At 45.7% G+C, this 24,386-nt stretch overlaps 1 protein-coding gene across 1 annotated transcript in view; it reads right to left on the bottom strand.

Moving 5' to 3' along the window:
• Positions 1-24,179, bottom strand: part of PKIA (cAMP-dependent protein kinase inhibitor alpha) — a 48,159-nt gene extending 23,980 nt beyond the window's left edge. The window contains exon 1 of the mRNA XM_068234839.1: positions 24,006-24,179. The gene's annotated coding sequence lies outside the window, so the exon portion shown is untranslated. The remainder of the gene's footprint in view (positions 1-24,005) is intronic.
• Positions 24,180-24,386: the final 207 nt, after the last annotated feature.

Raw genomic sequence — 24,386 nt, 5'->3', positions numbered from 1 at the left:
ATTGGTCTTTCACGTGGAATTCCAATAAAATTGATGCATGTTTGTCGCAGTAATGTGGAAAACTTCAAGGGGGCCGAATGCTTTTGCAACCCACTGTATGCAAATTTCCACACAGCTTAACCAGTTCACCCCCAAGGGTTTTTATCCTAACGGACCAGAGCAATTTTCAGTTGTCAGCGCTCCTCCCTTTTATTCCCTAATAACTTTATTACTACTTATCGCAAGAAAATGATCTATACCTCGTTTTTTTCGCCACCAATTAGGCTTTCTGTGGATAGTACATTTTGCTAAGAATTTTTTTATTCTAAATGCATTTTAATGAGAAAAACAGAAAAAAAAGAAAAAAAATCATTATTTCTCAGTGTTCAGCCTTTATAGTTTTAAAATTAAACATTCTCCTGTGGATAAAACAAACACGTTTTATTTGCCCAGTGGTCCCGATAATTAAACCGTTTAGATTATGTCCCTACCACAATGTATGGCGACAGTATATTATTTTGAAATATAAGTGGTTATTTTTCTGTTTGTTCTGGCCATAATTACAAGCCCCTATGTAATAAATTAAAATTAATTTTCCCTCATAAAATATAGAATAAAAAAAGCTGAGTCCCTAAGGCAACTATTTTTTTTTTTTTTTTAAGCTGATTTTTTTTTTTACAAGTGTTTTTTTTTGGGGGGGGAGGGTTGGAAGTGTAATTTTATTAATGATGTGTATATACTTGAAAATGTATGTATTTTGTAGGTGTAATATACTTTTTGGCCACAAGATGGCGCTAGTGAACACTCATAGGACGTGTTCACTTTTTTTTTATTTTTTTTACACTTTATCAAACTGTTACATTTCCTGTTTATGTGAATGGACGTAGCCGCTGTTCGCGGTCACGTCCATTCACTCCAGGCACTGCGATTGGGTAGAGGACTGTTCGGTCCTCTTCCCCAATCACCCAGCACGGGATCCTGACGGTAATGGCGGCGGTAGCGGCGGACACACGGCGGTAGCAGCGGCGGGAATGCGCGACGTATTAAAACGTCATGTTGCTGTTAATAGCGGTAAGCATGACGTTTTAATACGTTAGGATGGCGGTAAATGGTTAAGGGTAATCATTCAATCCTGAGCTGGCTTGATTACCATTTGCTAGCCGGCTGTGAATGCAAAGGACTCCCATAAGAAATACATGCAGTATTATGCAACAACATGCATGCAGGAAATTCAGGGCTATCTGGCCGCAGCTCAGCTGCAGCAAGCAATTGGTGGAATGATGACAGCATCCTGAGCTGCCCAGAACTGCAGAGCGATTGCAAATGACAATGTGACTTATTGTGAATACACAACCGAATGCAAGAAGATAAGCCAGAACTGTCCATTTGCAGCTCCACTGCAACGAACAGAACACTCTACAGGAGGAATCCTTACACTGCAAATATTAGAGAATGATGCAATGTTATAAAAAAAACTATATAACTGAAAATAAAAATATGAGAATATTTTCTTTGCTACTAATGTTCTAGTAATTATCCTTACTACACAGCCAATTCATTATATCGTAATTTTTTTTTCGCTTCAGTGTCTCTTTAAAGGATACTCAAGGCAAATGTAATGTGTCCCCTTTTATGAACCCGGGGCTTCTATCAGCCTCCATAGTCTTGTAGGTCCCTCACTTTTCTCCTGGTCCTCTTCCTCAATTTCTTTGTAGGCCCCGATAAAGTCCGCAGGTTGGTCAGGTCGTGCAGTGCTGCGGATGCACTGGCCAGGAGTATTAGTATTCGGGAGCGTTCTTTGCATACGCAGTATGTTAAGACTTGTAACTGTGTATGCGCAGAGCAGTCCCGACCATGAGGTGCAATCAGACGCACAGTAGTACGTGACTTGGCCCACCTGCAGACTTTATCAAGCCTATAGTGGATTAAGGAAGAGGACTGGGAGAACAGTGAGGTTCTTATAATATGGGGGCAGGATAAAGCCCCAGATAAGTAAATGTGGTTACATTATACTCACCTCGGGTATCCTTTAAGGTGTTTTTTTCCATGAGAGGTTGATCTTCGTACTTGTTGGGCAGTTAAGTCCCCCCGCCACAAGCACCATTCGGCTGAAATTACATGCAGCCAAATGGCAGTGCTTGGTAACACACATTGTACATCATGCTTGACACGCGGTGGCATTACCAGCTGTAAAAAAGGCCTCATGTCACATCTGAGGATGGCAACTGTGATACTCAGATAGGGGGTGTCCCCTACTAGCAAGCGCCTGGCCAGTGAACAGGAGCAGTCGGTGAATCCCCTGTCTTCAGTTGCTCATGGAAAAAGGCCTAAGACTTGTGCAAAGGTTATAGTACCTCTACTCTGGGGTAACTGCCTCTGTGCTGTGTGTAGGCGGTGCCTTATTTCCTCCCTGGGTTCCTGAAAAGAAATCTACAGGGAACAGGACATGGAGGCTGCCATTTCCTTACATAAAGTACCTATTATGCCTATTATTATCCCAAATATGCAAATCATCTCTTTATGCCCCAGATAACCGAGCCCACATCCAGAGCCATGTATGGTGAGCCTATAGCTTATACATTTTACAGAACCACACCAATCCAATATGCATACAGCTGTTTCAGACTTTATGGTCATTATCGGTGCATTGCATGGATTGTTATGTCTCCATGGGATAGGGCTTGGAACAGTACTATGAAGTACCCTGGTAGCTTATGGTGGCCCAAAACCACTAGGAGAGTATAAGCCCTCTTACTAAAAAGAGATGCTAAATATAATTTTTAATGTTTAAAATAATGTTTAAAGTCCATAATGTTTAAATGCCCCCCTGCATCTGTAATGTCCCGCGCCGTCCTCCTCCTATGCGCCGTTCCCCCCCCACCAGCACCAGGCTTATTATTCGTCAGCAGGAGCTTACTGCGCAGACGCAGTACAAAGTTTTCTTGTACTGCGCCTGCGCAGTAAGCTCCCGCTGACGTGCACGTTAGTGAGCACACGTGCGTCCATGGCCGCGCTGCTGTTCTATTTGTCTAGTTAGATGAATAATTAACCCGATGCTGGCGGTGGGGAACAACGCATCGGAGAAGGATGGCGCGGGACATTACAGCTTCAGGGGGCCGATCAAAGCCCTAGGTAAGTGTCAGTTTTAGCTTTTTTTATGTACCGGAGAACCCCTTTAAGGTTATGGCTAGTTTAAGGTGAAAGGTCAGGATATTTGCTGGTAGTTTGACAAGAAAAGGTCAGACATAAGCTTAGGGTTAGAGCTGTTATAGAGTATTAAAGCTAGTGTTGACCAGAAGAGAAAGGAGAATGTTAGTGTAACCTCAGGGGCTTAGGTTAGTGTTGAAGTGTAATATGTACATATGTATGTACAGTACAAAACATAGTAACCATTTCAGCCGCTGGGACATGAGCCTCACGTCCGCAGCGGCAGCTGCTACAGCCGCAGGGACGCGCTAGTCGCCTCCCTGCAGTTTGGGTGCTGTGCAGGCAATTGTGCAGGCGGATGCCCGTGATCGTGCTGGGAGCAGGGGGGAGGGGGGATCTGTTGAGAATAAACACTGTTTTTGTTCAAAAACAATGTTTATTCTGAAATAGAGCTGCTGCGCTTCCTCCCACCATTGATTTCCACTGCCGATTGTTAGATTTATGAATGGGAACAAAGTTCCCATTCACTAATCTCCCTGCGGGCCACCGTGATCGCAGGCATCCATTGATACCTACGTCACTTCCTTAGTTACAATGTAGTAACACATTGTTTCCCATAGCGTACATTTTGTACACGAATAGGAATTGCTCAATGGGGACATCTTGTGGCCAAATAGTAAAATTACACCTACTGTGTTTAGGGAATAAAAATGTTTAATATGTATGTCAAGAGGGCAAATTATTAATAATTTATGGGCTAAAAAATAGTGATGGATGTAAAACTGAAAAAAAAGCACCTTTATTTCCAAATAAAATATTGTCAACATATATTACACTAGAGATATAATTTTAACGTTGCAATAACCAGGACAGATAGGCAAATAACATGTGTGGATTTTAATCAGGGTAGCATGTATTATTTTAAACTTATAATGGCCAAAAATTGATTATTCCTGGTAAACTTATTATTCCTGGTAAAATGCATTTCGAATAAAATCATTCTTAACATAATTTACCACCCAAAGAAAGCCTAATTGGTGATGGAAAAAACAAGGTATAGATTATTTCTTTGTGATAAGTAGTGATAAAGTTGTTGGGGAATGAAAGGGAGGAGCGCTAAAATGTGAAAATTCCTCCCGTCCATAAGGTGAAAAATACCTGCGGGCTTAAATGGTTAATAACCAGGCTGTTGTACTTTTTTCTTATTATGTTGCTTGAAAGAATTAATTTCTAGACTTGGAAGTGACAGCTTGTACCTTGTCAGAAATATAGTACACATCACTGATAAGCAGATTACAGCCATAAAACTTTTCCTGGCAGAATACAACTACGGAAGGCAGGGGAGAGATAATATACATGAAATACTGACCTATTTCTAACTCTGGGACACTTAATAGGCTGCCACTGATTAGAGACAGTAAAACATTCAACCTACTTTGTAAATGTTTAAATATAAAACAAAGCCCTGGGATACTTAAAAGAGTCATTTTAGGAGTATGAGGATAAATATAATTGTTTATGTCATCAGTTTATTTTCACCTCGGATTCACTTTAACTTAGTATAGGTTTCAAAAAAGAACGGCAAACAACAGTTTCATGATGGTGAAGCATGCTCTCAACTGCTCATGTGACCTGGCAGTGGGTCTATTTAAAGGTACTGGCATGGATTTCATCAGCTGGAGAGATAATAGTTCTTAGATAACACATATGCCTCCACATATACTGTATGGTATGCACAACTTAGATGTGCATTAACATGCTGGCCTTCTCCCAATGCTGAGATGTTACCTCTGGATGAATGAAGCCTCTAATAGTTATTAAAAGTGGATAAATGCAACTTATCTCTATATAGAAGGCTGTGGTGAGCAAATGACGTCTGCCACGCTTACATACCCAAGTCCAACAGCAAGTGTCTCTGGATATGCCATTGAGAAGAGGCGCGTGTGGAATTATATCTGCCTCATGCAGGAACAGCTGCTGTTTTTACAGGGTATGAGTGAAAATGAGGAATCGAGAGGATCGTCAGCTGCTGTGCGGGAAGAACTACCTTCACCACACATCCTGCAGAGGGTGGGACAGAGTGATTACTGCACACATTAATAGTATTTCACCTCTAAGGCTGGTCATTCATGAATCCACAGTCTTTTACATCAACATTGTAGCAACCATTATTTCAATTTGACAATGATAGTTGCAATATTTCTATTTACAACTGAATGTATTCACCTTATTAGATAGGAGACACGTGTTAAGAAAACTAATTTCTTTATGTAGGTTGTCAGCATACAAGTAGAATAATTGCGCAAAAGGTGGATCAGCGCAACACCAGGCCGCCTCCGAATGGCCTCCATCAGAGATGCGCTGAGCCCCCCCAGGAACTACAAACGCACCTTGAACCCAAACAGAAGCTCTGCATATACACCAAAAGCATGGCTGTTAAGTGGGAGCAGCTGACCAAAAACAAATTACATTAGTACATAGCAAGGAAATGAGCAGCGCTACTTAAAAACAGACTAGTGCCTACCTGCAAAAGAGTGCAAGCCCCACTTGTGGGGTCGAATACACACCGAGCATACACATGACCTGTCTACCACTAGAGGAGGATGTTGGTTTCCATTAACAGCTTGCATGCAACCTATTAAGTACTCGTCCCTCCCACTGCGAAGAAGTCAATCCTCCATGGGAGGGGCCTAACACTAACTAAATCCTAACCTATGTATATGCATAGCCTGGGTGCGGCTAATCAAATAAAATCGAAAATTGAAAATTGCGCAAAGGTGGATCAGCGCAACACCAGGCCGCCTCCGAATGGCCTCCATCAGAGATGCGCTGAGCCCCCGCCATTCGGAGGCGGCCTGGTGTTGCGCTGATCCACCTTTTGCGCAATTTTCAATTTTCGATTTTATTTGATTAGCCGCACCCAGGCTATGCATATACATAGGTTAGGATTTAGTTAGTGTTAGGCCCCTCCCATGGAGGATTGACTTCTTCGCAGTGGGAGGGACGAGTACTTAATAGGTTGCATGCAAGCTGTTAATGGAAACCAACATCCTCCTCTAGTGGTAGACAGGTCATGTGTATGCTCGGTGTGTATTCGACCCCACAAGTGGGGCTTGCACTCTTTTGCAGGTAGGCACTAGTCTTTTTTTAAGTAGCGCTGCTCATTTCCTTGCTATATACAAGTAGAATAAGTTGACAGGGCTGGGACAAGGTTGTCCAACACCAGAGGCTGACATTCCAAAGTGTGTCCCCTCGAATTGTGCCTACCTCAGTATAGATAGCCAGATGTGCCCCCAGCATTAGATAGCACTCCTCTCCAGTATAGATAGCCAGATGTGCCCCCAGTATTAGGTAGGGCCCCACCCCAGTATAGATAGCCAAATGGGCTCCCAGCATTAGCTAGCACTCCTCTCCAGTATAGATAGCCAGATGTGCTCCCAGTATTAGCTAGACCCCCCCCCCCTCCTCAAGTATAGGTAGCCGGATGTGCACCCAATAGTAGGTAGCCCCCTTCCCCATTATAGGTAGCCGGATGTGCCTCTGCCTCCAATAGTAGGTGGCCCTCCTCCACTTTATAGGTAGCCAGATGTGCTCCCAGTATTAGCTAAGTCCTCAAACCCAAGTATCGGTAGCCAGATGTGCTTCCAATATTAGGTAGCCCCCCTCCCCATTACAGATAGCCAGATGTGCCCCCAGTATTAGCCCCCAAGTAAAGGTAGCCAGATGTGCCCCCAATATTAGGTATCCTCCTCTCCCCATTATAGATAGCCAGATGTTCTCCCAGTATTAGCTAAGTCCTCAAACCCAAGTATCGGTAGCCAGATGTGCCCCCAATATTAGGTATCCCTATCTCCCCATTATAGATAGCCAGATGTGCCCCCAGTATTAGCTAGGTGCCCCCCAATTAAAGGTAGCCCGATGTGCCCTCAATATTAGGTAGCCCCTCCCTCCCCATTATAGATAGCCAGATGTGCTTCCAGTATTAGGTGGCCCCAGTATGCAGAGCCGAAGGCAGAGCATGTTGGAGAAGTTACTCACCTTTGAGATCTCTCCTCTCAATGAATCCTCCAGTGGCATTCTTCTCTCCCTTCCTCCGCACCCAGTGGCACCCTCTTCTCTCCTCCTACCCCCTCCCAGTGGCATGCTCTTCTTCCTCCCCACCCAGTGGCACCATCCTCCCCACCCAGTGGCACCCTCCTCTCCATTCAGTGACACTCTCCTCCCAACCCAGTGGCACACTCCTCCCCCACCCAGTGGCACCCTCTACCCACCCAGTGGCACCCTCCTCCTCACCCAGTGGCACCCTCTTCTCCCCTCCTCTCCACCCAGTGGCATCATCCTCTCCCCTCCTCCCCACCCAGTGGCACCCCTTACCCACCAGTGGCATTCTTCTCTCCCTTCCTCCGCACCCAGTGGCACCCTCTTCTCTCCTTCTACCCCCCCAGTGGCATGCTCCTCTCCCTTCCTCCCCACCCAGTGGCACCTTCTACCCACCCAGTGACACTCTCCTCCCCACCCAGTGGCACCCTCCTCCCCCACCCAGTGGAACCTTCTACCCACCCAGTGGCACCCTCCTCTTCCATCCTCCCCACTCAGTGTCACCCTATACCCTCTTCCCCACCCATTTTTATCATTTTTTTTTAAAATTGGGGGGGGGGGGGGGGGGGGGGGGGCAATCTTTGTTATGGGGCGACATGATTTCTAGCTATGCCCCTAAGTCTACTTTTTCACTGAGAGCGACAGCATGGATTGATTTTACTCTATAAACATTGATTTTTTTGTTAATACATTGTGCTCACTTCCACATTTGCCTTTTGTTTGCCATTTCATGAGGTAGACAGCAGTGTTTATGACTAAATAGTGCAGAGTATTCCAACACAGTATCAACAAGCCTTCTCCTAAAATATAAACAGAAACTGTATTCCAAATAAAAAGATGCAGAACTCTAAACATGAACAGCAAGATGAGTGCCAGCAGATATTGATCACAGTCCTTATGGGAGGTCCCGAGACTAATTCCCTCACCTACTGGCCATAGAGTACCAGGCTTCTATCCAGGACACTATCTGTATGGTGCTTTTATTATCTCCTTTGCAATAATTTCCTTTGAGTACTTCAACCTCTGCCCACAAAAGCCAAAAGATCAGGATCTCTCTGTGTTGCTCTGAGCTTTTTAAATTCCAGTCAGACATCTTTATTGCCTACTTCTTTTTACTTCTTTTCAATCCTTCCCCTTCTTAGCCACTGGCAAAGCTGCTATGATGTGAAATTTCCCTTTACTTTGTGTTCACCATGAGCTGTTCAGTTAAAAGGAATAGGAAAGAGTGCATGCACCTGCATGTTTACCTACAGTGGCTTGCAAAAGTATTCGGCCCCCTTGACGGTTTCCACATTTTGTCACATTACTGCCACAAACATGAACAATTGTATTGGAATTCCACGTGAAAGACCAATACAAAGTGGTGTACACATGAGAAGTGGAACGAAAATTATACATGATTCAAAACATTTTTACAAATAAATAACTGCAAAGTGGGGTGTGCGTAATTATTCAGCCCCATGAGTCAATACTTTGTAGAACCACCTTTTGCTGCAATTACAGCAGCTAGTCTTTTAGGGTATGTCTCTACCAGCTTTGCACATCTAGAGACTGAAATCCTTGCCCATTCTTATTTGCAAAACAGCTCCAGCTCAGTCAGATTAGATGGACAGCGTTTGTGAACAGTAGTTTTCAGATCTTGCCACAGATTTGTGGTAAATGCCGAACTGAAGTCCAGGAGGAGGACTCGTATGCCAGAGTCCTCCTCCTGGACTTCAGTTCAGCATTTAACACCATCTGTCCACGCAGACTTCAGGAGGGTCTAGCTACACTCGGTGTCCATTCCAGCCTACGCCTTTGGATCACGGACTTCCTATCCCACAGGTCACAATTAGTGTTGGGCGAACAGTGTTCGCCACTGTTCGGGTTCTGCAGAACATCACCCTGTTCGGGTGATGTTCGAGTTCGGCCGAACACCTGACGGTGCTCGGCCAAACCGTTCGGCCATATGGCCGAACTAAGAGCGCATGGCCGAACGTTCCCCGAACGTTCGGCTAGCGCTGTGATTGGCCGAACGGGTCACGTGGTTCGGACCCGAACGCGCTCTGATTGGCCGAACGGTCACGTGGTTCGGGTAAATAAATACCCGAACCACGTCATATCTCCGCCATTTGTCTGTGGGTTTAGCTTTGGGTAGGCAGGCAGGGTAGTTCGCGCTCCAGCCACGCTAGCCAGGGTCCCCCCTGTCATTGTGTCGCTGCTGGGAACAGTAGTACACCGCTTGCTCAGCCACACTATATAGCATTCTGTTTACTGCCACTCTGTGTACCTCGCTCAGCCACACTATATAGCATTCTGTTTACTGCCACTCTGTGTCTGCTGGGAATAGTGGTACACCGCTCGCTCAGCCACACTATATAGCATTCTGTTCACTGTTCTGTGTCTGCTGGGAATAGTGGTACACCGCTCGCTCAGCCACACTATATAGCATTCTGTTTACTGCCACTCTGTGTACCTCGCTCAGCCACATTATATAGCATTCTGTTCACTGTTCTGTGTCTGCTGGGAATAGTGGTACACCGCTCACTCAGCCACACTATATAGCATTCTGTTCACTGTTCTGTGTCTGCTGGGAATAGTGGTACACCGCTCGCTCAGCCACACTATATAGCATTCTGTTTACTGTTCTGTGTCTGCTGGGAATAGTGGTACACCGCTCGCTCAGCCACACTATATAGCATTCTGTTTACTGTTCTGTGTCTGCTGGGAATAGTGGTACACCGCTCGCTCAGCCACACTATATAGCATTCTGTTTACTGTTCTGTGTCTGCTGGGAATAGTGGTACACCGCTCGCTCAGCCACACTATATAGCATTCTGTTCACTGTTCTGTGTCTGCTGGGAATAGTGGTACACCGCTCGCTCAGCCACACTATATAGCATTCTGTTTACTGTTCTGTGTCTGCTGGGAATAGTGGTACACCGCTCGCTCAGCCACACTATATAGCATTCTGTTTACTGTTCTGTGTCTGCTGGGAATAGTGGTACACCGCTCGCTCAGCCACACTATATAGCATTCTGTTTACTGTTCTGTGTCTGCTGGGAACAGTAGTACACCGCTCGCTCAGCCAGAGTATATAGCATTGTGTTTACTGCCACTCTGTGTACACCGCTCAGCCAGACTATATACCATTGTTTACTGACACTCTGTGTACACCGCTCAGCCAGACTATATACCATTGTTTACTGACACTCTGTGTACACCGCTCAGCCAGACTATATACCATTGTTTACTGCCACTCTGATTCTGCTGGGAACAGTAGTACACCGCTCGCTCAGCCAGACTATATAGCATTGTGTTTACTGCCACTCTGTGTACACCGCTCAGCCACACTATATAGCATTGCGTACTCTGCCAGTCAGTGTGTATATTGCTGGGATCAGTAATACTCCACTCACCGTCAACCACTATATGAGCTCAACATGAGTTCCCCAGAGACCTCCGCTGTGAGCAGCACTCCCAACAACAGCAACAGCCAACGCCCCACGCAAGCTATAACATCCACCCCAGCAGCCAGTGGTCAGCAGCAGCCCTCCCCGGAGGAGAACGTTGTGTCCATCAGTCCGTCGCCAGAGCGATTAATGAGGGCTGCCATTGAGGAGATGATGGGGCCTGATGTGGAGGAGGAGGTCTGGCTCAGGCCAGCATCCCAAGTTAATGTTGAGGACGATGAGGGGTCTGTGTCTGGGGATGTTGGGGTGGCAGAGGTGGTGGGTGGGTCAGACTCAGGAGAAGAGTTGTATGATGAGGATGATGATCGGGACCATCTGTATGTGCCTCAGAGTCCGACCCCGGAAAACATGTTGTATCGTGTGTTTAGGTACTAAAATCTGCGTTCCCTCCCAGTAGTGTTGGGCGAACAGTGTTTGCCACTGTTCGGGTTCTGCAGAACATCACCCTGTTCGGGGTGACTATATAGCAGACTATATAGCATTGTGTTTAATGCCACTCTGTGTACACGGCTCAGCCACACTATATAGCATTGTGTTTACTTCCACTCTGTGTCTGCTGGGAACAGTAGTACACCGCTCACCCGCCACTGTATAGCATTGTGCTCTGTGTCACTGCTGACAATAGTGGTACACCGCTCACCCACCACTGTATAGCATTTCTGTACTGCCACTGTACTGCTGCCAGTCAGCGTGTACTTTAAGGATAAGTGAAATGAGGAAGAAATCCGGTGAAAGAGGGAGGGGCAAGGGAAGAGGTGTTTCCCCTGACGGTTCACGTACAGGCCACAGGGGAGCACCCAAGAAAACCCACTCAATACTGCCCATGTTGTCCAGGACAACAACCCTCACAGATCCAAAAGAACAGGACCAGATAATTACTTGGATGACCTCTCAAGCGTCCAGCAGTGGGTTAAGCAGCACCAGCACATCACGCACGAGGTCCGAGTCCTCAGCCAGTTAAAGTCTGGGCTTTCTTTGAAGACTGCACTGAGGATGTTACCATGGCGATTTGCAAGGTGTGCAAGACCCGCCTGAGCAGGGGGAAAAGTATTAACAACCTCTCCACCACCAGCATGAGCCGCCACATTCTATCCAAACATCCCACTCTGTGGGCAAACGCGGCAGGACAGGGTACCACCAGCAACACTGCCTCCCTTGGGTTCACCAGACTCACCACCAGACCCGCCTCAGCAGCAGCAGTAGCCCAGCCATTGCGTGGTTCACAACATTCACAAACATCAGACGATGCTGACACTGTCACTTTCCGGACTAGTGCTCTTGAGGTCTCCCAGTGTTCATCAAACACAACAACCAACAGCCCTTCGGTGTGCAGCGCTACGGTTGAGTTGTCTGTCTCTGAGATGTTTGAGCACAAGAGGAAATTGCCAGCAAATGACCCCCGGGCCGTGGCAGTAACAGCCAGCCAGCATAGCCAAGCTTCTGGCCTGCGAAATGCTGCCATATCGAGTGGTGGAGACAAACAGCTTCAAGGGCATGATGTCAGTGGCCATCCCACGTTACGTGGTTCCCAGCCGCTACCACTTTGCGCGCTCTGCAGTGCCTGAGTTGCATGAGCACGTGGTCAGCTAAATAACCCGAAGCTTGAAGAATGCCGTTGCCTGCAAGGTTCACCTCACCACTGACACCTGGACGAGTGCGTTCGGCCAGGGTCGATACATCTCCCTTACCGCGCACTGGGTGAACCTTGTGGAGCCTGGCAGCGATTCCTCACCTGCTACGGCGCGGGTGTTGCCCACGCCGCAAACAGCTGGATAACAACAGCAGCACCTACCTCTCTGACTCCTTCTCCTCCAACGCATCTCAAAGCTGTACCTCATCCGGAAATGCTAACCCAGCACCAGCAGCAGTAGGATCGTGGAAGCAGTGCAGCACAGCTGTTGGCATGCGTCAGCAAGCGTTGCTGAAGCTGATCTGCCTTGGGGATAAGCAGCACACAGGGGAGGAAATTTGGAGGGGAATAAAGGAACAGACGGATTTGTGGCTGGCACCGCTGGACCTGAAACCGGGCATGAAGCTAGACACCTGGCACGAACTGGCAATGTACGCAATAGAGGTGCTGGCTTGCCCGGCAGCCAGCGTTATGTCGGAACGCTGTTTCAGTGCTGCCGGAGGCATCATCACAGATCGGCGTATCCGCCTCTCCACAGAAAATGCAGACCGTCTGACTCAAATTAAAATGAATCAATCCTGGATTGGAAACGACTACGCAACACTCCAGGACCCCAACCAAGTAACATGACCGATGAACATCTGGGATGGTTTAGCGTTTCCGGTCCCTGTTTATTGAACCTCTCATCTGTATTACATTTATGACTGCATGGCGGCAAAAAGCATTGCTGCTATATCCGCACGCTTTTTGTCCTCATGCAAGGCCTGGGTTGTTGTGTCTCACAAAGCGTGGCCTTCTCCTCCTGCGCCTCCTCCTGTTCCATCACGTGTGCTGCTGCTGCTGCTGCTGCTGGGTTAGCGTTGCCGCGTGGTCCCTGTTTATTGAACCTCTTATCTTTATTACATTTATGACTACATGGCGGTACAAAGCATGCTATCCGCACGCTTTTTGTCCTCATGCAAGGCCTGGGTTGTTGTGTCTCACAAAGCGTGGCCTTCTCCTCCTGCACCTCCTCCTGTTCCATCACGTGTGCTGCGGCTGCTGCTGCTGCTGGGTTAGCGTTGCCGGTCCCTGTTTATGGAACCTCTTATCTTTATTACATTTATGACTGCATGGCGGTACAAAGCATGCTATCCGCACGCTTTTTGTCCTCATGCAAGGCCTGGGTTGTTGTGTCTCACAAAGCGTGGCCTTCTCCTCCTGCGCCTCCTCCTGTTCCATCACGTGTGCTGCTGCTGGGTTAGCGTTGCCGCGTGGTCCCTGTTTATTGAACCACTTATCTTTATTACATTTATGACTGCATGGTGGTACAAAGCATGCTATCCGCACGCTTCTTGTCCTCATGCAAGGCCTGGGTTGTTGTGTCTCAAAGCGTGGCCTTCTCCTCCTGCGCCACCCTCCTCCTGTTCCATCACGTGTGCTGCTGCTGGGTTAGCATTACCGGTCCCTTTTCCTGGAACCTCTTATATGTATTACATTTATGACTGCATGCCGACAAAAAGCATGTTACCTGTGCAAAGAAAACAGACATTTCCCGCATTTAAAAGACAGTTTTCCCTTTGAAACTTTAAAATCGATTTTCTCAAAAACTATAAGCTGTTTTTGCTAAAAAAAAATTTCCTCTTGTACCCACTCCCAAGGTGCACATACCCTGTAAATTTGGGGTATGTAGCATGTAAGGAGGCTTTACAAACCACAAAAGTTCGGGTCCCCATTGACTTCCATTATGTTCGGAGTTCGGGTCGAACACCCGAACATCGCGGCCATGTTCGGCCTGTTCGGCCCGAACCCGAACATCTAGATGTTCGCCCAACACTAGTCACAATCTGTCAAGCTGGGTGACATTTCCTCCCAACCACGGACCACGAACATGGGGGCTACACAAGGCTGCGTCCTGTCTCCAATGCTGTTCTCCCTCTACACCAACAACTGCAGATCTACAGCGGACTCTGTCAAGGTCATCAAATTTGCAGATGACACCACTATCGTTGGCCTTATCACCAAAGAAGACGAGAGTGCCTATCGTCAGCAGGTAGACAGTATCTGCCACTGGTGCAGGGAGAACAGGTTGGTCCTTAACACAGCTAAAACTGTGGAGATGATTATCGACTTCAGGAAGCATGCCCCTTCTCCATCACCAATCCACATTGACGGAACTGAAGTGGCGATTGTTCCCTGCGTCCGCCTCCTGGGTACCACCATATCAAACGACCTGAGGTGGAAGGCTAACACCAGCTCCACCGTGGCAAAGGCCCAGAAAAGACTCTTCTTTCTCCGTCAGCTGAAAAAGTTTGGCATGCCCCATCATGTCCTCACAAGATTCTACTGTGCCACCACAGAATCTATCCTCTGCTCTTCCATCCTGGTCTGGCACGCTGGTTCCTCCGCCAGGGACAGACAAAAACTCCAGAGGGTCATTAGATCAGCGGAGAAAATCATCGGGAAACCCCTCCCTCCGCTTGATCTTCTCTACACCTCGAGACTACACAAGAGGGCGCTAAAGATAGCCATGGACCCCTCTCATCCTGGCCACTGCTACTTCAGTCGCCTGCGTTCAGGGCGTAGATTCCGGGTCATCCCCACCAGGACCACGAGGCACAGGAACTCTTTTTTCCCTTCGGCAGTCAATCTCCTGAACTCCGCCCACGGCTCATCTCCACCCCATTGTTCTTAGACTCACAGACGCGCTTGGAACTTGTGGGCCGAGCCCTCATAGCCTGCCTCCACTATCTGTTGTATCTTGTTTAAATGCTTATCATGTATCTCTCTTGTTTAATGCACTGTTATTCATGTCCTTGTAGATGTTGAGCTCTGTAATGTGCCAAACCTAATTCCAGGCATGATCCTGTCATGCTTGGCGAAATAAATAATTCTGATTCTGATTCTGAGATTTTCGATTGAATTTAGATCTGGACTTTGACTGGGCCATTCTAACACATGGATATATTTTGTTTTAAACCATTACATTGTTGCCCTGGCTTTATGTTTAGGGTTGTTGTCCTGCTGGAAGGTGAACCTCCACCCCAGTCTCAAGTCTTTTGCAGACTCCAAGAGGTTTTCTTCCAAGATTGCCCTGTATTTGGCTCCATCCATCTTCCCATCAACTCTGACCAGCTTCCCTGGTCCTGCTGAAGAGAAGCACCCCCATGTACGATTTTCATTCCACTTCTCACGTGTACACCACTTTGTATTAGTCTTTCATGTGGAATTCCAATAGAATTGATTCATGTTTGTGGCAGTATTGTGACAAAATGTGAAAAACTTCAAGGGGGCCAGATACTTTTGCAAGCCACTGTATATAACCCACTGTACTGTTTGGTTAAGTGAGCCGCTGTTTATTTGTTAAAGGAAGCATCTGAGCACAGGGGTGTAACAATAGGGGATGCGACCCCTGCCCTGCGGGGGGGGGGGCAGGGTCCCCCCTAGGGCCCGCTCAGGGCCTTTTTGGGGGGCAGGAGGGGTCGCAACATAAGAGGAGAGCGTGGCACAGATCATTCCCCCCCTCCCTCACTTTGAGCTCTCCTCTCATCGCTCCCCCTCTTGGAATCATTAGAGCCAGCGGGCGGGCGGTGACAGGCTGGATACATACCTCCATCGCGCAGGAGGTCTCCGATCTCTAAGAGCTTCATGATACTTCCTGTTTACACAGGAAGTAACATGAAGCACTTACTGATTTCTAGTTACGCCCCTGTCCAAGCAGCTAAAAAAAATTAGCTCTACTTACCTAGGGCTTCCTCCGGCCCCTGGCAGCCACTATGTCCCTTGCCGCAGCTCCGGTGTCCCGGGATCTGCTCCGTTTTCAGAAGGTCAGCCTCCTGTGCAGAACATTCCAGACCACTTCAGCGTGATTAACAGCGGCGCTTGCGCAGCCACAGTAGAGGTTGACCTGGCAAGGAGCTGCGGTGAGGCACATAGCGGCTGCCAGGGGCTGGAGGAAACCCCGGGTAAGTAAAGCTCATTTGTTTAGCTGCTCAGATGTTTCCATCAAATGTACTCTGGCCTTCTAGTACAGTACCTGGAATATCTTTTAAGAATGGGGCACACACCCTGCATTCAACGTAAATAAATAATGTCTTTACTGGGGAAAAAAAAAAAGAAACCAAAAGCCCAATAGCCCAACCATTTCCAAGCCTTTTTAATCATTTTATCCACTAGGTTGTTGGTGCTGGAAGATGGAGTTCATGAGTGTAGGAATCATCGTGAGGCAAATATCAACCCACATGCCATTTGACATTTAGGGGGCACAAATTCCAACCCTTTGACTCAGGAGACATGTGTCCCTGGGTGACTCCTGTCACCCGCAATTGTCCCTGAAAGCCTGCACAATGGAGCCCGACTCGGCCAGGCTTTGGGACAATTGCGGGTGACAGGAGTCACCCAGGGAGATGGCAAGGAATGAGCAGCCTTAATGGAAGCCCCAAGTAAGCATTGTACCAAAGACACTTCTTGAGTTTGGTACACTTTAAGGCTCCCTGCACACTGCAAATGCGTTTTGCGATTCTGATTCTGATTTGCAATTCCTATTTTCCCTGAATACAGGAAAAAACGCAGCATGCAGTAACGATTAAAAATCGGAATCGGATGTAAAAACGATTAAAAATCAGAATCACATGCAGTGTGCAGGGAGCCTAACTCTTCCTGTACCTGAAAACAATATGAGACCTTTTTTTGCTACTAATGTTCTAGTTCTTAGCTGTACTACACATACAAATCATTATCTCGTACATTAACATTGGTTAAATGTCAGGAAAGCCTCTTGCCCGGACGGTGTGTCACCAGCCTGCCTGAAAACCGGCGCTCGACAGCTCGCCCCTAATCTTTCCTCCATCTTCAACAAGTCCCTTCAGAGTGGTAAAGTCCCCGCTTGCTTCAAGAGGTCGACCATCATCCCTGTCCCCAAAAAGCAAGGGGCTACCGACCTCAACAACTTCAGGCCCGTGGCACTTACATCAGTCATCATGAAAGTTCTTGAAAGTATGGTGCTCCCCCTCCTCAAGCTCACCACTGAGGCCCTGCTTGATCAGCACCAGTTTGCATACAGAGCAAACAGGACCACTGACGACGCCATTAATATCTGTCTGGAGCTCGTCCATGATCATCTGGACAAACCCAGAACGTATGCCAGGATCCTCCTTCTTGACTTCAGCTCAGCGTTCAATACCATCAGCCCCAAAATACTTCAGGAGAACCTTGCCACACTCGGGGTCCAATTACATGTGGGCCAAATTTGATGGCTCTGCGGGCCAAATTTGGCCTGCAGAGCCAGAGACTGACATGAATGATTTAGATCATGCCAGAAGCGGAGCGTGGCCCCGATCAGCTGGAGAGTCTTGGGAAGAGGTGGAGGACAGTAAGGAAAGCCTCTGTAGGATCCTTTGGTAACAGGGGCATAGCTACAGGGGAGCAGCCATTGTAACCGCAGGGAGTCCCAGGGTTGTAAGAAGGCCCCAACAATTACTTCACTTGCTCTGATAAAGGAGTTGACGCTTCAGATCAGGTGTTTTTGTGGCTATATTTGTTATGGGTGTGAAGATTTTGATGGCCACACTTGTTTTATGACCCTTGAAAGGGTCAATAGGGTTAGGCAAGGGAAAAGGCGTAAACATTTGTGGGGCAATCAAAGTTTTGCTGGGGGCCTCATGATTTGTAATTACGTCCTTTTTTGGTAAGTATGTTTCTCTGAACCTGAGCTACAGCTCGGATTTTCCTTAAAGAGACTCTGTAACAAATTTTTCGGCTGTATTTCTTCTATCCTACAGGTTCCTAAACCTAATCTAATGTGATCTGGCTTACTGCAGCCCTTTTTATTTGCAGAGTCAGTGTAATAAATCATCTTATCTCTCTTCTGTCGGTCTTGTCGTCCCGTCTCTGGAAGGGGCTGACTCTTCATTGTTGTTTAGCTGTCGGGCAGGCCTTTCCTCCACGCCCCCATCACGCCCCTCTATGCTCGCTCCCGTGAGTTACATTACACTTGCCTATCAGAGTCTCCGGCTGCAATACTTGTGCTGCTGTGCAGTGAAACAATGCTCTGCCTCTGTGTATTGCAGCCGGCTCTGGGACGCTGATAGGCTGATCGGCAGCTGACATAGAGCCAGCACGAGAGGAACTACAGCGCATGCTTAGACTTGCGCTCCTCTCGTGCACGGCTCTTATGCACACTCACTGGAAGCGGGCACACGCTCTGCCCGACGCACTTCCGGTTTTGGCGGCTATATTGCTTGTTTACAAAACAGGCAATAAAAGTGTAATTTTCTGCCCAAAATAGCGGCGGGGAGCGGCGAAAATGACGCAGAGGGGGAGAGCACAGCGCTACAGACAGGCTGGTATGTTTATTTTATTAAGTGTTAATGGATACAGATTCTCTTTAAGTACTAAAACTTCCATGGGTGTGTCTCTCAAGCTGCTAATGTGTGCATCACCATACAGCAGAGGCATAAATATGTAAAAGCTTTCTAGAGGCGCCAATAGAATAAAAGTCACTTAAACGAGCTTAAAACTGATGGGGCAGTGGTGGGCCTATCCCATCCATGCAGACAAAGCAAACAAGGAAGGACTGTGGCATCAACAGTCAAACAACAATTTTATTTATACTCCACAGTAAACATAGGCAACGCGTTTCACGGGCTCAATCCCGCTTCATCAGGCCAATCAAAAAGGAGCATACAGCTTAACAGCATCAAAACCACACTGAGCGCCTCTGTAGAGGCATAAATATGACTTTACTGTCACCAGTGAAACTGAAATACCGGATTTGCACATAGCTTACCAAGTACATTTCCTCGAGCTGCATGTAATCAAGGAACAGATGTCTTGCAGCTGTACTCTATACTGTGTCACTGGGTCAAATCTCTAATGCTGCCATATGACCAAGGCTGATAAATATGTACAAGCAGAGGGCAAAACATTTGATTAATTTTTGTATTTTCCAGCTCTTCATGCTGTGAAGAGTTTGTTGCATGAATGCCAGATTGCAGTAAAGAAATGAAAGCAAACTCTCAGGAAACCATTTTTTTTAACCCTCAGAGCCCTCAGACAGCTCAATGCACGCTTCGAGTTTTTCAACTGAATGAATGATAAAAATGCCACATGTACCTGTTGTTTAATTGGTAAAATGGGGGTCATGTGACTGATCATGTGACCACACTGCTCCATATTTCCTGCATAACTTCCCTAAGCTTCTCCACACATAGGGAAAAGTTCTGTGCAAACAGTGGCCTACTGGCCTGTATCACCAGAAGCTTTTGCCAGTGCTGCTTTAATATCCTTCTTTATCCTCCTGGACTTTTCTTTGTTAGTGAAGGTGGATATAGGGGGCTCTGCCATTCCTTATATAATTTTCAAGTTTTATGCATTCGGTCCAGAGAAATTGCCTTTCTAAAAGTTAATCGCATCATCCAGAAATCTGTGCACAAAGTACAGAGCTGCCAGTGCAGTAAAACAAATCTGAATTGGTTTAGGTATTGGAATAATTTGCAAAAGAGATGTATCAAGTTTACTGGAACTGAATCATCAAGACAGGTGCAAAATGGAGAGTGGTTTCAACAGCAGCCAATCAGGTTTTAGTTGCTTACTAAAGAAAAGATTGTGATTGGTTGCACTGTACAGATACTCCACCTAGGCTGTAGTTTTACTTACGTCTACAATTGATCGGGCTTTCTGTGTTGATTTCACATATCCTAAGTGGCCACTCCTAAGTATATGACTGATTATCAAGACTGGGGGCCAGTAGGGAGCATTAAAGGGGCACTACAGCGAAAAACTGTAAAATTTAAAACATGTGCAAACATATACAAATAAGAAGTACATTTTTTCCAGAGTAAAATGAGCCATAAATTACTTTTCTCCTATGTTGCTGTCACTTACAGTAGGTAGTAGAAATCTGACAGAAGTGACAGGTTTTTTGACTAGTCCATCTCTTTATAGGGGATTCTCAGGGATATATTTATTTTCAAAAGCACTTATTGAATGGCAGTTTTGGCATCATTGTTTAAATCCTTTTTAGGGAATATCTTTATAAAGAATAAAGGCCTTGCTTAGAATCCCCTATGAAGAGATGGACTAGTCCAAAACCTGTCGGTTCTGTCAGATTTCTACTACCTACTGTAAGTGACAGCAACATAGGAGAAAAGTAATTTATGGCTCATTTTACTCTGGAAAAAATGTACTTCTTATTTGTATATGTTTGCACATATTTTAAATGTTACAGTTTTTCGCTGTAGTGCCCCTTTAATAATCCAACAACCCTAGACAGGATTCTTTTTAAGTATATATACTATTAGGTGACAAAGGTATACAAACCTGGCCCAGGTTATTGGGTCATAACAGAACAAAGTGTGCATTGCGGAATGGCTAGTGAATTGGAAATTGTGTGACCACAGCCATGTTGCTGACAATAAGAGATATTTTGATAACTTTGGCTGTCCTGGATTTTGTACAGGCAAATTCTTCATGTGAGTGCAGAGGCACAAACGAAACCCTTTATCGTTCAACACTATTTTCTGACATGACCTTCAATGATAGTACAACTTATGCAGGAGCACATCAGGGAACCTTCCACTGTATTATGATATATATATATACTGTATATATGGGATTACAACAGACACGGGAACAAATAACCTAATCTGTAATCTGAGATATAGGGTGGCGGCAAAGTCCCAGCACTTTCACCTTGCATCAGGGTCCACAGTCCAAATCTGGGCTAGGATACCATCTACATTGGAAGTTTTATGTTCACCCTGTGCTTGCATAGCTTTTCTCCAACATCCCACAAAAAAATGTATATAAATTTATTGGTTCCCCAAAAAACTTGAGACTATAATGGGGACACTAGACTAGGACTATGGCAGGATTAGATTGTGAGCTTCTCTGAGGACAGTCAGTGACATGACTATGTACTCTGTAGCGTGCTGCAGAAGATATCAGTGCTATATAATTACATAATAATAATATGGTTGGAAATTAGACTAGGACTATGGCAGGATTAGATTGTGAGCTCCTCTGAGGACAGTCAGTGACATGACTATGTACTCTGTAACGTGCTGCAGAAGATGTCCTTGCTATATAAATACATAATAATAATATGGTAGGACATTAGACTATGGCTTTAGTTGGATTAGATTGTGAGCTCCTCTGAAGACAGTCAGTGACATGACTATGTACCGGTACTCTGTAAAGTGCTGCAGAAGATGTCAGTGCTATATAAATACATAAAAATATGGTCAGATATTAGACTATGAGGACAGTCAGTGACATGTGCTGCGTAGGTTGTCAGCACTATATAAATATCCTCTATAATAAAACCCCTGTGTCCCTGCGTCACGCTGTCCCTGTGTAGCTGGTCCGTGCTTTTTGCTACTGCGCATGTGCGCAGCACGGACTCAGCCTCACAGAGACAGGACACAGGACAGGGATGGGGCCAGGGAGTCAGGCGGGCGTGTGAGCTGGGCGGCTGGGTGTGTGGTGGGTGCGTATGCGCGGCGGGTGTATGCGCGCGCGTCAGGTGCGCACACGTGTGCGCAGTACATGCGGCGGGTGGCTGCGAGAAACACAGACCCTAGAGCCCCTTTTCAAATAGGCTCGGGTCTGCTAGTTCAATAATAATAATTAGGTAAACAAAAAAGTCTTCTTTTTTTCCTGCAAAAAAAGATATGAAATGTGTAAAGTTATGATGGGGCTATAAAACATGTCTGTTTGCAGTGTAAACATTGTTTAGTATTGGAGTCCTTCTTGATACATCTGATAATAATAATGTGCTACTGTCCAATAAAAAAAAGTGGAGGTGTGTGTGTGTCTTTAACTGAGCTGCTTGAGTTTAACAGCAGTCATGAAAAGTGAGGTCAGGAAACTGGCTGAGAGGCTTGGCTGGGCTGTATTAAAGCTCAATATTTCAGGTTTGCTATTGAAAGAAAATAAAGTGAGAGGAATATGGAGGCTGCCATATTTATTTCCTTTCGAGCCATGCAAATTGCCTGGCTGTCCTGCTGATCCTCTACTTCTTATACTTTTAACCATAGACCCTGAACAGGCATCCAGATCAGATGCATCCAGATCAGTAGATTTGCTACATGCTTGTTTCAGGTGTGTGATTCAGACACTACTGAGGCATGAAAGATCAACAGGACTGCCAGGCAACTGGTATTGTTTAAAAGGCAATACAGTAAATATGGCAGCCTCCATATCCTTTAAATTCGTATTCCTTTATTTTACAACTGTAAGTTTAGCAGTCAAGAAGTAGGTGTGCTTTCATGTATTATATGCCAGTAATCCAAGTTTGTTTCTAGCAACAGGAACATGGAGAATTGGTGTGTTGTAATGTATAACGACCAATTACATATCAGCTTTTAAACTGCAGATGCAAACTTACCCATGATTGGTTGCTATGGTCTCCGTATATAAATAGACTCCACAGACAGATTCCTATACAACCAAGAATCTCTCTTTAACATTTAATGAATCATTGTTCATCAAGCCAAACACTTCAGAGCAATCTCAGTTTGAGAATTAACTCCTCTGCTTCCAGAATCTCTTAGAAGAACCACTGGTTTTATTAATCTAATATAAAACATCTTCCTCATGCCTATAGCTAATTAACATGTATCACATGCACAAGAAACTCGAGTATTTTGTTTTATTTTAAGCACAGCCTATTTGCTCCTTTGGCTGTGTGCATGTTCATTTCTTAGGCATCTGTAATTTAAGATCAGGCAGATGCTGTTGCCAGGCAACAGTGCATGGCCTACTTGGTACCCATCTTATGAACCAATGGCTAGCTGGATTTTTTTTCCTCCTCCTGTGCACATGCTACAAAAGAGGACATTGTATGATTTCAATAATTAATGATCTACTGGGAGGTCTTCAGATATGTAGCCTAGCATGAGTCCTTCAACTGACAGCTAACCATGCGTCCGCTTACATCGCTTGTCCGAATCATCACTGGAATGCAACCAGGAGAGTTGTGATATGTACAATATGCCATTTGTGCAGATACTTATGGGAATATTAATAGCCTCACAATGCAAGTGATTATATTAGTCTTGTAGTGCAGAACATATTTTGTTAATATATGTAGCTTTTTTGTTTGTTTGTTTTTTTCCTTTTTTGTGTGACAAAATGACAAGTCTTAGAGTGGGAACAGCATTCTTTCCTAATATTGAGTATTCTTTTATCTTACAATATTCTATTGAAAATGCACACATATATTATGCAGTGCTGTGCAATTAATAGAGGATGCAGATGTCCAACCTGCACACATATAAACTCGACGCAAGAGCACCCTGCCCAAAATAGCTTACAATCTCATCCCGGCCACACACGCTTCAATTGCAATTGTGGGATCACACTTTCAATCTAATTCACGAATTGCATGTACGCAAAATTCAACAGACAAGAGTTATCTGGTAATTCCAGTCCGGCCGGATCGCATAGACAGTGGGAAAATGTAGATCTGATTGAACGGAATCGATCGTTTTAGAATATTCAAGCAATCCTTTTAGAATATGTTGCAATCCTTTTGAAATGAACTTGAGCTCTGTGGGAACATAGTATACAATAGGCTGGGAAGCATATAGCTATAGTGTGAATCTCAGTGACTGCACAATGTAACTATCTGCCTACAAGAGGAACAGGATGGGTCATGCACTAACACAAATTACACAGGTGCAGCTCCCCCAAGCCCCAATATATAAAAAGACGCTCACCTTTGAGGGTCGACTAATATAGAAATTGTGTGCCCAGTGGATTTGCTGACTCCAGCTCTGCCTACGCCTGTGCAGCTCCTGGGATTGGCTGATTATGTACTGTTAGCAAGCAGACAATGTCAGCGTTCCTCATCCAGACAGCAGCTGCTGCTTCTCTTTTTTTGGAGGCTTTTGTCACGCCTGTCTACTTGGTCCTTTTTTTTTTCCTTTTTCATGTAGCTTTATTGGAAGTAAGCAGCAATGAACAGCAAGTGAAATGGAGTGCAAGGAAAAAAGCTGCCTTGCATTTAGATACTTAGGAAAAAATAAAAAAAATAAATAAAAAATAAAAAAAGCACACATCCCTATAGGTAATAGGTAATCAGACACAATACAGGATAC

This window comes from Hyperolius riggenbachi, chromosome 5 (genome assembly GCF_040937935.1).
Source record: "Hyperolius riggenbachi isolate aHypRig1 chromosome 5, aHypRig1.pri, whole genome shotgun sequence".
Taxonomy (NCBI): Eukaryota; Metazoa; Chordata; class Amphibia; order Anura; family Hyperoliidae; genus Hyperolius; species Hyperolius riggenbachi.
This window is presented reverse-complemented; position numbering and strand designations above follow the sequence as displayed.